General features: G+C 42.3%; 1 protein-coding gene and 1 pseudogene across 2 annotated transcripts in view; one reads left to right on the forward strand and one right to left on the reverse strand.

Moving 5' to 3' along the window:
- The window catches only part of TTC28 (tetratricopeptide repeat domain 28), a 712,524-nt gene that overhangs the window by 288,198 nt on the left and 409,066 nt on the right, over window positions 1-15,260 (forward strand). The window lies entirely within an intron of this gene.
- LOC138156391 (X-linked retinitis pigmentosa GTPase regulator-like) overlaps window positions 1-15,260 on the reverse strand; it is a 24,317-nt pseudogene that overhangs the window by 7,653 nt on the left and 1,404 nt on the right.

Below are 15,260 nucleotides of genomic sequence, written 5' to 3' on the forward strand. Positions count from 1 at the left end.
GGGGGGGGGGGGGAACGGTGCATACAGAGGTACTGTAATGTAGCATGTAGCGCAGGGGATCACCTTCACTACAGTAGCAATCTCAATAGGGCTTATTTTCAGGGGAGGGCTTATTTTAGAGGAATCTTACACAGTAAGGGGAGGGCTTATTTTCGGGATAGGTCTTATTATTGGGGAGACACGGTAGTTTTCTGTCACATGTATTTGCTGTGACTTCTTCAGCCATTTTAGAAGTAGGTAGTTAGAGGCACAATGGAGAAAGTGATGGGCCTGGAGTCTGAAAGAACTCCGAATTCAAATGTGGCCTGAGCCTCTTACTCTCTATGTGACCCTGGTAACCACTTCCTGCCTCAGTTTCCTCAGCTGTAAAATGGAGATAATAGCTCCTACTTCCCAGGATTTTTCTGAAGATCAAACGAGGTGATATGTGTGATGTGTTCAGCAAAGTGTTTGATACGCAATAAGCACTTAAATGCTTGTTCCTTCCTTTCCTATTCCCCAGTGGATTGGCCCAGCCTCTAAATCCCATTCCTTGCTACATCAAAATAAGAGCTATAGTTTTGTAGATCCTTTGAGTTTGTGTTGTTATCCCTCTTTTGGTCTCTCCTCCTTTGAGTCCCCCCTCTTCCTTGTCCCCCTTTTCTCTTGTTTCCTGTCGAGTGTTTCTATGCCCAACTCTGTGTGTGTGTGTGCACAATCTTCCCTCCTCCAAGACTTGCATAGACTTCTTTTGCTTGTTTATTATATGAGATAATTTTTCTCTAATCTTCTTTCCCTTCCCTTCTCTTTAGTGTATTCTTCCTCTTTTTTATATTCTTTTAAGATCATCAAGACACACAAAACAGTTCCCAGACCTTCTGTCTAATTAGACTCTCCCCATGACCCCTGATGATGATGGGGTTCAGAGAGATACATGTATTATTTCCCCATATTAGAATATAAGCAGTTAATGGGGCTTTTTTGGTCCCTTATGATTGTTCATTTTTTAAAAATCTTTTTCTATTTTTCTCAACTGCTTTTTTTGAACTTCAAAATTTCTATGCAGCTCTGGTCTTTTCATCAGGAATATGTAGAAGTATTTCATTAAAGGCATATTTTCCCTCTGTAGGATTATCTTCAGTTTTTCCAGGTTAAATTATTCTTGGCTTGCAAGCCCATATCCCTTGCCTTTTAGAATATTATATTCCAGGCTCTCCACTCCATTATAGTGGTAGCTTCTAAATTGTGTATGATCCTATCTGTGGCTCCTCAGTACTTGAATTCTTTCTTTCTAGATGTCTGCTCTATTTTTCCTTTGTCCTAGGAGCTCTGGATTTTGGCTATACTGTTCCTGGGAGTTTCCACTTTGGTCTTTCTTTCTTTTTCTTTCTTCCTTCCTTCCTTCCTTCCTTCCTTCCTTCCTTCCTTCCTTCCTTCCTTCCTTCCTTCCTTCCTTCCTTCCTTCCTTCCTTCCTTCCTTCCTTCCTTCCTTTTTGGAGAGGGGAAGGTAGGGCAATTGGGGTTAAGTGACTTGCCCAAGGTCACATGGCTAGTTTTGTGTTAAGTGTCTGAGGTGGGATTTGAACTCAGGTCCTTCTGACTCCAAGGCTGGCGCTCCATTCACTGTGCCACCTAGCTGCCCACTGGTGTTTCTTTCAAGAGGTGACCAGTGGATTCTGTTTATACTTTGCCCTCTGGTTAGAAGAGATCTGGGAAGTTTTTTTAAAAAGATCTCTTGAAATATAATATCCAGGCTTTTTTCAATCAGCAGAAGTCTGCTCCGCCTGCCGCCTGCTGTCCCATCTTCCCTTCCCCACACCCCATTGAGAAAGCAAGAAAAACAAAACCCCTGTTACAGATATGTAATATGTCGTGATGTATTTTGGCCATGGCTGCCCTTTGAGTCTCTCTGTCTCAGAGTGGTAGTATGTTTCCTTTTGAGTCATCTGGAATCTTGGTGGGTGATTGCAGTTATTAGTGTCCCTAAATCTTTCAAAGTTATTTGTCTTCACCATATGGTTGATACCGGATACGTGGAACAAACCCTGTTCTAAAAGGATTTACAATGGATGCGGTGCTACTCTGTGAAGCATCACTGTGGGCAAATCTGTTAGCTTTTCTCAGCCTTGGTTTTCCTCCTTTGTAAAAATGAAGTTATCACTGATCTTCCTTCTGCCTTTAAATTCCGGGATCTGGTGAATCACCAGGCACTGAACTTTGCTTTCCAGTTTTTCCTGTTACACGTTATAGCTTTTTTTATTACAACAGAACACCTATCGATATCTTCGTACACATAGGTCCATTTCTTTGAATTATTTCCTTGATAGTATATTCCTATTAGTGAGATTATAACCAGTTTGATGGCTCTTGTGTCCTGTTGGTGAGGTGGGATGGATGATGAATGAGGAAGACTCTCTAAGGCTGCCGCGCTTTCTGCGCTCCCTGGAATGCGCGTGCCAGCTACCGTTCTCCTCATCCCCCACACTGTTGATCGCCTGTCTCATTTTGCACGTGAAACGAGAACATAGGCTTAGTGAGGTGCCTTTTCTGTGCTTACGTAGTGGTGAAGCCAGGCTATGAATCCATGACTTTTCCCACTCTGTTGTGGTGTATCTTAAGGAAGACAGAACCCTGGTTAGGCTCTTCATAAGAATATCTCAGTTAGAATTGAGTGCTATTGACCAAATAAAATTGTCGTAGAATTTTTAGCTCTTTGCCCCCGGTAAAGGTTGTAGGTATTTGTACTGAGACACAGGTCTGGCATCGTGCCATTTCACCATTTTAGTTCCATTATTTGTCTCGTGTTTTCAGTGGACAAAGTCACTTAACAAAGGCTTGGTCTCCTGATAATGTGTCAGATCATCTGGTCAGGTTGAGAAACAGCTTCTGAGTTTTAGCTCTCTTGGCTGCTCTTTGAACATGACACGCTGTGAATATCTCATTTACTGGATCTTATTCATGTCTGAAATAGCTTATAGATTCAGGGAATACCCAGCTGATGATGTGAAGAAAGCAGCTCAGAGCTTCTGCCAAGATCTTAACCCAAACTGGGGAGGGAGCAGTGTTTGGCTAGTTGTCAGAACTACCTTGAGACTTGATTGTTTTATCACTGATCACTTGTATCTCACCAAGACTAATCTCTACTTACCAGTTATTGTGACTATAGACCTAAGGAGCTTGTTCTAGCAGAGAAGTGTGGGTGCTGATAGGAATGTGCCCTCTCACTCCTCGACTGGCTGAGCAGCTTTTGGAGGGACGCTCCTGGAACTCTCAGATAGGTTCCTTAGGCACATCGATGCCATTGTATATCAGAAGGTTCATTGCATGAAGGAGCAGCCAGATCACCCCCATGTCCTTCACTGGTTGAAGACATGACCATAGGTAGATGAACTCAGAAGGCTTTGTAATGCTGCAAGTATCCACCCAGTATCACATAGGAAATAAACAGTAGCAGTTAGGAAAAATCCAGGCCTTTAACTCAGAATCCCATTGTGCATTGATATTTCAGGAACACTGTTGTCTCCAATAATGACAATGTCTTACATTCCTCTACCCTTGAAGAGCTCTGGGTTATGTCCACTATCTTCTCTGATGCTTCGACAGGCCTATGAGGGGTAATGTGAAGCGGTGTTATCTGGGCTCTACGTGGGAAGAAACTGAGCCCCTCAAACTCAAGTGATTCAGAGTTACCTATGCTCTGAGTAAAGTTTAGGACTTGTGTCTAGGACTCCAGACTTGAAATCCAGCTCATTTTCTCCCATCCTGCACTGTTTCTTTTCTCTGTATCTGTAGTCTGAGTGTGAGGTTGGCTGTTTCTAAAGGTTGTGTTGTCTAGTAGCTTGCAAAATAAAAAACTGACCCACTCCTAGAGAGTCCTGCTTTCCCACGCTCAGCTGGTCCCTCAGAGACCTGGAGAAACCTGTGTGGATGACGGGAGAGTCTGCTTTCTGTAGTAAGTAGATGCCAATCTGAAAGAGACCTAATTTCATTTTTGAGGTTCTTTTTGAAGAAAAAAAGCCCCCACATCTTTTAGTTATCTTTGGCGTAGAAGTACTATTAACATCTGGTCACCAAATTTGTGGTGCCCTAAAGGGTTTTGGAAGTAGTCCCACAGCCAATAAAATATTGAATTAAGCCACTTCACCTACTTGCATTGTGATTATTTACAAGAACGTTTTCTTAAACCCCCACCTCTCCAGCCTCATCCCCTTCCCCATTGTATAAATCCCATGGTTTACTGTGTACTTGTGATTTTAATCTTCGAGATGAATCATTCCCTTGTGCCCTCATGTGTAGGATGCCACGAAAAATATGGTAAGAGCGAAAACACTGAAAGACCAAAATGGAACCAGACAATAAGGCACCATTCAAAGACAAAACCAAAAAGGGAAAGGCCAGCCAGGCCGTGTCTTCCTCTTCCCATGTCAGACTTCTCATCTTGTGAAAATTTTCTCTAGGAGTAGTCCAGCACCACTTTCTAGAGCAGTCGAAGGTTTGCAAAGTGCTTTCTTCACTGCAGCCCTGGGAAGGAGGTTGCAGGTATTTTACATAGAAGGAAAAGTAGTTTTCAAAGAGCAAGAGGGATTGGCCAAAATTAGAGAGCTAATAAATGGAAGGATTTGAACCCAAGACTCCTGCATGCACATTTGGTGTTTTTTCTTACATACCACAAATATTTTAGTTTCTTGTGGTATATTGTATTTTGGATACAAAGACAAATGTGACAGTCCCTGTCCTTCAGGAACTTGTAGTCTAATAAGGGTGATGACCACATGTGTGCGAGAGTGCACACCTGCACACACACACACACGCTTAGGGTAATTTCGGGGATTTACTGCCAAGGCAAATTAAGTAGGGTGCTGCTTTAAGTAGTCCAGTAATGGAGTTCCTTCAAGAGTGCCTTACACAGAAATAAAGCACAGTGAGATTTTCACTGAGTCACTGGCAGCTGCTAGAGAAATGGAGAGAGAACTTGGGTCTGGAGTCAGGAAGACCTGATTTCAAATTTGGCTTAGCCACTTAGCTGTGTGACCCCAGGTAAGCCACAACCTCTGTTCGCCTTAGTTTCCTCATCTGTAAAATGGGGGTAATAGCAGCATCTGCTTCCTAGGGCTGTCAGGATCAGATGAGATCATATTTGTAAAGCATGAGCATGGTGCTGGGCCCATAGGAGATACTGTGTGAAGGCTAGCTGCTGTCATCGTTATCATTGTACAGCTCTTTATACAATAGAAAGAACCTTGGTGATTGCTGAGTCTTGCTACCCCATTTTACAGATGGAGAAGGTGGCCACGGAGAGACGAGTCATCTGTCCAAGATCATACAGCTACCAGCAAAGCCTGTGTGAGAGCAAGTGTCTGGCCATGCTGCCTAAGCTTCTCATCACTACACTGGGAGGTTCTGATTTGAGGCCAAACAAGATGTTTGAGTAATTAATGACAAGAAATTGTCTCTTGTAGGACAATCAAAGACGTCTAGGCACAGACTTAGAAACATGGAATGCTATTTTAAAGATAACATGTGAGATGATTTGATGTAGCACGACTTATTAACATTATTATTATTGCTAATATTAATTTTAGTAATTTACATCTGCATGGAGTTTTATATAGTTCTTCTCAAAGCCCCTTTTATGTAGGATTCCACTTGATATGGGTATAGACTTGTGGATTTTGGATCAGGAAAGCTCAGGTTTACACTCCATCCCACCCTGTACTAGCTATCACCAGCAGCAGCAGGTTGGGAAGATGGACATGGCCCCTGCAGTACCCAGATACAAATGAACTCCTCTAGGTAGAGCTGAGTGCACACTCTGAAGGGCTAGGTGAACATCCAGGACAGTCATCATTATTAGCGCTCACCTGAATCCAGGGGTGCCTGGAGAGGTCCTTCCCCTGCTTTTGATGTTCTGGGTGCTGTAGCCTATCATACAGCTGGAGAAATGACTATTTTGATAAGTGAATGAAAGTAGCTTATGAAATATTAGAAAACCGAGTGTTGGTTGCACGGATCATTCCAGAAGTGAAGTGAGTTATGTGGTATTTTCTTCTGACCCAAAGGTAGTCTGTCTTGACCCTGTGCTTTTTTTTTTTAAGCACTAGGGGTGATTAGAAGAGAATTCTGCCATACTCTATCAAGTGCATTTCCTCCATCCTGCTCTTTGCATGCTTTCTCCTTCCACTCTGACCTCTAGGCTGATTGATGGACTTTGACATTTGCTGGACTCCGCTGTCAGGCTTGCCACAACTTTAACAGGGAGGCCTTTTTACTTTATTGATTTGAAAATCAATAAGATGCTTTATGCAGCGTTTTTAATACCCTCACTCCAAAGGCTTGATGGCCTGGCCCTTCCTTGTACTCATCTTCTGAAAAAATAGAAATAAATGCATTACATCGCTGACTTGTCTTCACAGGTTGTTCCCTGGACTCTTGGAGCTTATGGTCCATTAGCCTAGAGAGGAACTGAAGCTTTCAGCTTGCTTCTTCACAATCAGCCAGGTGTGCATGCCTACTTTCTAGCAGCCACTTACAAGATGAGCAAAATGATGATTAATAAGTGATGATTTGGGGAGACTCAGAGTTCCCTTTTTCTAAAGTTCAGTATCTTGAAGGACATTCCTGATAATAAGACTGAATTAGCTCTCCTCAGTCTTGGTCAGATCCCATCCAGCCCTCTTCTGGGGATAGATTCTTTGACTAGATTACCTAAGTCTTGGGGTGGTCTTGGTACAAGAATGGTCTCTCTGTGACATGATGTTACTCTCAGCCCCTCATTATAATATTCATTCTCTCATTAATGGCTAACCAATCAGAGCTGATTGCCATCCCCAGGAGACCAGTCCTCCAAGGGCCTATAAGTGGTGGGCCTGCCACCATGATGGTCTTTGGCATTCGGGAATACTGTTGACCTCTTTTATTAATAAACATGTTAGCTTTATTAAGAAAATGATTAGGGGTGGCTAGGTGGCTCAGCGAGTAGAGTGCTGGCCCAGGAGTCAGGAGGACTTGAGTTCAGATCCGGCCTCAGACACTTAACACACACAAACAAAAATCCTAGCCGTGGGCAAGTTACTTAAACCCAATTGCCCTCCAAAAAGCAAAAAAAAATAAAAAAAAAAGAAAATGATTAAATTATCCAGAAACTATGTCTCTCCCACTTTTTAAGTGGGTGTCAGGCCTAGTAATATTGTAATCAGAGTGGTTTACTTTTGTTTAGGGATCCAAACTTCACAGAATAGTTTTGGTCAAAGGCCACACTTGAGGACTTAGAGGGCCACATGTGAACTCGAGGCCGCAGTTCCCTCCTCCTGGTAGCCTCAGGTCATGATTGGGATTACTTTGTCTGTTACTTTTTTGGTCTTCATATTCTTTCTGGGGAGCTTGGAAAGCACTTAGCATTTTGCCTGCACAGTATAAATGTTAGCTGTTATTATAATCATATCATATGACATTATAATATATATGTATATTATATATAGATAAATCTGCCTTAGGTTTTCTACTGAAGTAGAGAGGATACGGTCATGAGATTGGTGAATAAGGGAATTATTGCTGGAGCATAAACTTGTTGCCTTTTGGGCCCTTCCTAATATACCAGAGCTTAAGAGCACCAGCTATGATCAGGAGGGCTCTTGTTTTCAGAGATGTGAATCCAAACTGGGTAAGAATAGTTCTGACTTGAACAACTTCAAAATGGAAGTCGTGAAAATCCTGAGAAAAGTAGAAAAGAAATGCAAAATGTGATTGTAGTCAATGTCAAAAACCTCCTCTCCTACTGGCCTATACCTCTCTGGTTTCACAGCTCCTCTGCAGACCCCAGCCCCTTTGTTTTTCTTTCTTTCTTCCTCATTTAGCTGGGGAGTAGAATGCAGGAGGATGCCCCAGGCAAGAGTCACCTCTTCTCAATGATGTATTTGCCAGTCTGCTGGGGCAGGGAGTGGCTGGCATTTAGATGATGGGTAAGGAGGGAAAGGGAAGGCTGACCAGCAGGGCTTCCCAAATGAGTGAGGTGATTGTTCCTTTAAAATGACAGAGAATTATATTGTGTTTTCTGGTTACAAAGGTCTTTAGAGGCATCTCATTTAATCCTCACAACAATGCTGTAGAGTAATCAGACTAGCAATTATCACCCCTAGTTGACAGAAGAAACTGGGGGGCTCAGAGCCATGCTGACATTGCATTGTAGTGGAAAAGGCATCAGATCAGAAGTCAAAAGACCATAGTGTCCAGGCCAGAGAGTTCCTCAGCATCTCCTCTGATCCCCTGCAGAGGGAGGAGACCCTCTGGATGACTCTAAAAGCCTGGCCACTCTGCCCCATTTGGTTCAGGCCTCACCTCTTATGACTGACTGCTCCTGGACCATAGACTGTCTTTGCCTTTTTTTGTATTGCTGGGGCTTAGCAAGTGGCTGGCACCTGGGAAGTGCTTGATGAAGACTTGCTCACCTTGACTGGCATTGTGAGCACATGGATTTCCTCTGAGCCCTTTGCTTTGCTTCCACATCAGGCAGGAGTTTTAGCTTCCTTATCAGTCTCCTTGGATGAGTTGCAGGAGACTCACAGTAGATGACAACAGAGGGGCAGGAAGGACAAGTGGCCACCAGAGGATTCAGGCAGAATGCCCATCTGTGTCTGTAGGGACAAAGAAATATTACTTTGTGGGTGAATGAGATGCTAGGGCTTTAAAGCAGTAATAATTCCTCAGCTGAAAATGCCTGTAATTATGTACTTGGTTGTTTAGCAAAAACATCCTCTAGTGATATTACTGTGTATTTACTGTGGAGCTGAAATACAGAGCATCTTAAATGCATGTATCCTCTTAGGAGTGTCTGCACCTTTTGTGCTTTTTTTGTGGGGAAAAAAGGAAATTAAATGTTTTCAATCGTAGATATTTAGAGATTTTTCTGGCTGGGAATAATCAGTGTAAAATTACTAACTCAGCTTTCTCATGCTTAGCTTTTGCCTTTCCACATTCCTTGAGTTTTTTGGAACAGAGCTAGTGTGCATCAATGCCTGGGTGATGTGATTTCCTCTTCAGCCTGGCCGGCCTTTGAGAATGGTGCCTGCTAGGTGGAAGGCTTTGAGAATGGTGCCTGCTAGGTGGAAGGCTTTGAGAATGGCTTCTGCTAGGTGGAAGGCTTTGAGAATGGCGCATCCTAGGTGGAAGGCCCTGAGGTTGCCTATCTAAATGGTGAGAGCTCTCGACTGAAGAGGAAGAATGTTGGATCTGAAAGACTAGCCCCTTTGACTTCCCTTTTATAGGAAACCTAGAGCTGGAAGGCACCCCTGAGACCAGCTAGCCCAACCCCTCTGTTGTTTGGGGAAGAAAACCATAACACAAAAGGTGAAGTGATATGCCTAGGGTCACACAGCAAGTATGAATGGCAGTTGGGATTCAGACCCCAGTGCCCACTCTGCTTCAGCCCTGGTGCTGCTGAGAGCATCTTGTTATGGACAAAGCCAACGCCTCTCCACGCACTTTTTTTTTTTCCTTTTGGAGGGCAATTGGGGTTAAGTAACTCGCCCAAGGTTACACGGCTAGTGGGGTTTTTTTTTATGTGTTAAGTGTCTGAGGCCAGAACCGAACTTGGGTCCTCCTGACTCTTGGGGTGGTGCTTTACTCACTGCGCCACCTAGCCGTCTCGTCTCCACACACTCTTGACCCCAGTGGCTTTCACGCCCCCCTATCATCCCACTCTCTCTCATCTTTATTTTCTCTGTCTCCTGGCTTCTTCCCTGCTGCCTACAAATATGCCCATCTCTCCTCTATTCTTTAAAACAAACCCTTGCTTGATTTGGTTCTTTCCACCATCTGTCATCCTGTATTTCTCCACCCCTGGAAAAAGCCCTTTGCATTCCCACTTCCTTTTCTCTGAGTCTCTTTCAAACCCTCTGTGGTTTGGCTTCTGACCCCACCATTTCACTGAAACTGCTCCTTACCTGTGCTTTCTCAATGGTCAGATCTTAGGGCTTTTTCTCAATCCTAGTCAGTCTTGACTTAGCTTGTAGCATCTGACCCTGCTGACCATTGCTTTCTTCCTTGATCCTGTCTCTTCATGAAAACCAAAGGCTTTTGTTGCACTGTTCTCTCCTGACTTTTGTCTTCTCTGCTCCCCAGTTTCTTTTGCTAGTGGCATCTCAGACTCAGCATGTTCAAAAGAGAACCCATTCTCTTCCCTCAAGACTCTTCCCCCCGTCACTGTTGGGCAGTTCCGTCTTCTCCCGTAGCGGGTGGCAGTCTCAAGGCATCTCTGCTCCTCACTGCACTTCTCCCATAGCTTGTTCCTTGCCAAATCTTCACTTCTGCCTTCCCATCTTTCCTGTCTATTCCCTTCTTTCCACTCACACAACCATGGCCTTCAGGCAGTCATCATGGCATCTCCATGGTCTCCTCCACCGCCAGTCTGTTGTCATGAGGTTTTTCTAAAACATAGGTCCAACCATACCTCCCCCTCCCCACCCCCCAGGTGGCTGCCTTTTACCTTTAGTATCCAGTGTGATCTCCTTTGTTTGGCATTACGAGGCTCTTCTTAACCTGGCCCTTTCCTACCTTTCCAGTCAACGCTGTCCTAGCTGCAGTTTCCCCAATACTATCTTACACCTTTCCTCTTTTTACCTTTAGAGTGGCTGTGCTCTAAGCCTCCAATGCTCTGTCCTCACCTTTATCTCCTAGTTTCACCAACTTCCTTTGGGACTGAGCTCCCCATGGAATAGTTTATCTGTCAGATTTATGGATAAGGGAAGAATTTATGAGCAAAGAAGATACAGAGTACATTACAAAATGTAAAACACATAATTTTGATTACAGGAAATTAAAAGATTTCTGTACAAGCTAAACCAGTGCAACCAAAATTAAAAGGAAAGCAGAAAACTGGGGGGAAATTTTGTAACAAATATCTCTGATAAAGGCTTCATTTCTCAAATATATAGACAACTGAGTCAAAGGATAGAACAGGCAGTTTTGGACAAAGAAATCAAAGCTATCCATAGTCAAATGAAAAAGTGTTCCAAATCATTATTAATTAGAGAAATGCAAATTAAAACAACTCTGAGGTACTACCTCATACCAATCAGATTGGCTAATATGACAAAAAAAAATGTTGGATATTAGAGGAGATGTGGGAACCTGGGACATTAATGCACTGTTGGTGGAGTTGTGAGCTGATCCAACCATTCTGGGGAGCAATTTGGAACTAGGCCCAAAGACTATAAAATTGTATATACCTTTTGATCCAGCAATACCACTGTTAGGTCTATATCCCAAAGACAGACAAAAAAGAGAAAAGGACATATTTGTACAAAAAATATTTATAGTAGCTTTTTTATGGTGGCAAAGAATTGGAAAATTGAGGGTTTGCCCATCAATTGGGGTATGGCTTTAAAAGCTGTTGTGATATGAGTTTGATGATACTATGGTGCTATAAGAAATGACAAGGAGGATGATTTCAGAAAATCCTGGAAAGACTTACACAAACTGATACACAGCGAAGTGAACAGAGCCAGGAGAACGTTGTACACAGTAACAGCAATGTTGTTTGGTGAAGAACTGAGTGACTTAGTTATTCTCAGCAATGCACCGATCCAAGACGATTCCAAAGGACTAAAGATGAAGCCTGCTATCTGCCTCCAGGGAAAGAAGTGATATTGATTGAATATAAGTTGAAGCATGCTATTTTTCACTTTCTTTCCTTTTTTCTTTTATTAGACTGTTCTTGTATAAAATGACTAATGTAGAAATATTTTACATACTTGCATATGTATAACCTATATCTGATTGCTTACCATCTCAGGGAGGGGGGTGGAGAGAGGGATAGAATTTGGAACTCAAAACTTTAAATAAAAATAAAAACAAACAAAAAAAATAAAAACAAAAACAGCTCGGGCACTTTGGAAAAACAAGACTTATCTCACATCCCCCTATTCCAGGAGGCCTTTCCCCTTCCCTAGCTAAGGTCTTCACCTCCCAGAATGCTTTCCACCTACTCTGTATAAAGCTCATGTTTTCCTAGTTGTTTACATGTTGTCTCCCTCATTAGAACGCAGACTCCTTGCCTTTTTGTCTCTGTGTACATAGCTGTTAGCCCATTGATGGCTCATTGTAAGTTCTTAATATATGCTTGTTGACTTGACTCCTGTCTGTGTCTTTTCTCTAGGCTAAACATTTTTAAATCCTTCCAAACAATCCTCATATGGCAGAAACTTAAAGCCCATCACTAACCTGTTTGCCCTTTTATGGATGTTCTCCAGCTTGCTAATGCTCTTCCTAAAATATGGTGCCCAGAAGTGGACAGAGTTCTGCAGATGTTGTTTCGCCAGGGCCGAGTACAGAGGGGCTAGTGTCCTGCCTTAAGTCCTGGAATTGTAACTCTGTTAGCACAGCCTAGGATGGCATTCATGCTTTGGGCATGCCTCATAATAAGCTCGTAATCCACCAGATCCTTTTCAGAAAACTGTTTTTTTTTAACTGCTTCTCTTTCATCCTGTGCTTGTGAAAGATTTTCTAAATCCAAATGTAAAACATTAATTTATTCTTGTTAAATTGTATTTATTAGATTTGGCCCAGTGTTCCAGCCTGTCAAGATCTTTTTCAGTTCTGCCTCTGTCATCCACTGGGCTGGCATACGACAGCTTTGTGTCATATGCACATTGGATCAGCATTTCATTTATAGGGTTTTTTGCCTTGTCATTGATCAAGGTGTTAAGTAGCACAGGGCCAATTTGGCTCCAGTGCTTAGGCCCTTCACTGGAGACGTCCCTCACAGAGTTGTCAGTGACTGGCTAATGAGCACAATCGTTCCAAACCGATCTAATTGGGCTACTGCGTAGCTCTCATCTCTCTATATTTTCCTTATAAAAATATCATGAGAGACTTTATCAAATGCTTTGCTAAGATCAAGATAATTTATATGAACCTCATTTCCTTGACCTATGAATTTAGCCATCTAATCAGATGGGGACTATGGTCAGTCTAGGATGACCTCTTCTTAATGAAACCATATTGGCTCCTTGTGCTCACTCCTTTTTTCCTAGATGTTGACTAGTCATTCTTTTAAGGGTCCATTGATAATTTTGCCAGGAATTGAAGTTAAACCCATGGGGCTATAGTTTGCAAGATTCATTCTCCTTTCTTTTTGCCCTCATCCACTCCTGTAGTACCTCCCTGGTCTCCGTGATCTTTCAGGGATCATTGGCTGTGGCTCAATGATCACACCTGCTGTCTTCCTAGCACGTGATGGTGCTGTAAGGCAGCTCGGTATTGTCTTATGACCCTCTAGCTCTGGGATATTGGCCTTCTATTCCCCATTCTTTTCTGGCCTTTTTAGTCCAAAGATAATTTTTCTTGGTAGAGAAAGCAGAAACCAGATGAGAGTTGTGCAGTTTTGTTCCCTTTCTACTGTCATTGGATAACTTCAGTCTAGAGGCATCATTTCACATTCTGGTAATCTTCCTTTGGATGCACTGCTTATCATTGAATTGACCAAAATGTCACCTAGAACCCCACATTGTACTTCTGGTGGCTCCTTCTATGTAGTCTGATGATGGTAAAGCCCCCAAGTATTTTTTTAATCCACATTAGAAATAGATTTTTATTACAACACTAGACAATTAAGACCGCTACACTTTATTAAGTTTTCTGAGTGTACTTCTTATACTGATATTATCAGTAGAAATAAATACTAATACCATGGTCACAATGTTCAACCTCCAAGAAAATAAATGATTAACTTACCATAAAAAGTTGGCTATCAGCAGTTTTCTTTCAGAAGTCAAAATTATTTTCAAGTATAAATTATCATATGTGCTTATGGACTATGAACAATAAATACGTATTTATAGAATTGTTTCCGACTTTGTCTCTCCTGATTAGCTGGCGAAGGTTCGATGTGCTTTTGTTTTCCTTCTCTCTCTCTCTCTCTCTCTCTCTCTCTCTCTCTCTCTCTCTCTCTCCCTCCCTCCCTCCCTCTCTCCCTCTCTCCCTCCCTCCCTCCCTCTCAGTATTTGCTTGATCTCCTCCTGGTCTTGCTGCTATAATGGAAAGAGACTCGGTAGAAGGCTTTGTTTCAAGAATACTCTGCCCGTTTTTGGATTTCTCAGTGACTTCCTCTCAAAGAGGGAAACCGTCTGTGATTTTTTTAAGTAGTCTGGTGCTACTGTAGAATATTCCCGGATTTCTGACTGCTTGGCATTCATTCCTTTGTATTTCCTATTTGGTCTCCATTGAATTCTTGAATGGCTGTCTCACCTTGCTCAGTTTTTTCTTCCTTTCCCATGGTTTCAGTCGTGGTGTTATTGGCTCCTCCTGGGTCTGTTTCGTTGTGGTGCTCTGGCTTGAGCTCCTTCTTTTGCGTTGCTTTCCTCCCTTCATGTGTTGGTTCATTATTAGCTTCTGTGTCTCCATCACCTCGTTCTGGTACCTCTGTTTCTTCAACTGAATCTTCTTGCTCCCTTTCTTTTTGAATTGGTGACAATCTTAAAGATCGATCCCTGGGATTCAGGCTCATCATCAGTGTCATACGTAGAACATAAGTAGTGTCTCTGGATTTCTACATGCATTTTCATGCTTTGGTTCTTCTGCTGAAGAATCTTTCTTTCTTTTGAATTGGTTCATTTGCTCCAGCTAATGCCATTTTCATTACTTATATTTGCCTCATTTTGGTTGTTTTTTTCAGGAGCCTGAGTGGGACTATGCTGCTGGACATATATGTACTGGTGGTTTGAAAGGAACTTCCAGTGGGTGTAGTGTTGTTGTCATTTGACCACGCTGTTCTGGTGTATTTTCCCATCTCTTTGTGACCTTGTGGACAGTGTTCTTTGCAAGGTATTTCCTGATGGCTGATAGTCATCAAGAGAAGAAACTACAGTCAAGCTACCCATCATTTACTTTTCTTGTGTAATTTCTTCAGATTTGCTGAGCCTTGAAGTAGCAAAAACTAGCATGTGGAATCTACCACAAGCAACCAGATGGACTAAGAAATCTCAGAAAATTAGAGCACAACGTGGGTACAAATTGAGTAGTAAACTTTTACTGTCCAAGTCCTAATTTTCAGGTTCACCATCTCCAAATGCATACATGCCGCTTGTATCTGATATTAAGGCTGTATGATTTTCTCAAATAAAATATATTTTCTGATTCTGAAAATATTTAATAGCCTTTGGTTCTGAGGTTTCAAAAATAAAAATGCCAAAACCTGATTGACCAAACTGTGCAAGACCAAACATATATACTTCTCCTCTGTTACAGTTACTGTCTACTCTTCTGTAATGTTAATGGAATAGAACGAT

This window comes from Petaurus breviceps, unplaced genomic scaffold, assembly GCF_028583685.1.
Source record: "Petaurus breviceps papuanus isolate PSGF00001 unplaced genomic scaffold, PetGlider_PUasm1.0 99, whole genome shotgun sequence".
Lineage (NCBI taxonomy): Eukaryota > Metazoa > Chordata > Mammalia > Diprotodontia > Petauridae > Petaurus > Petaurus breviceps.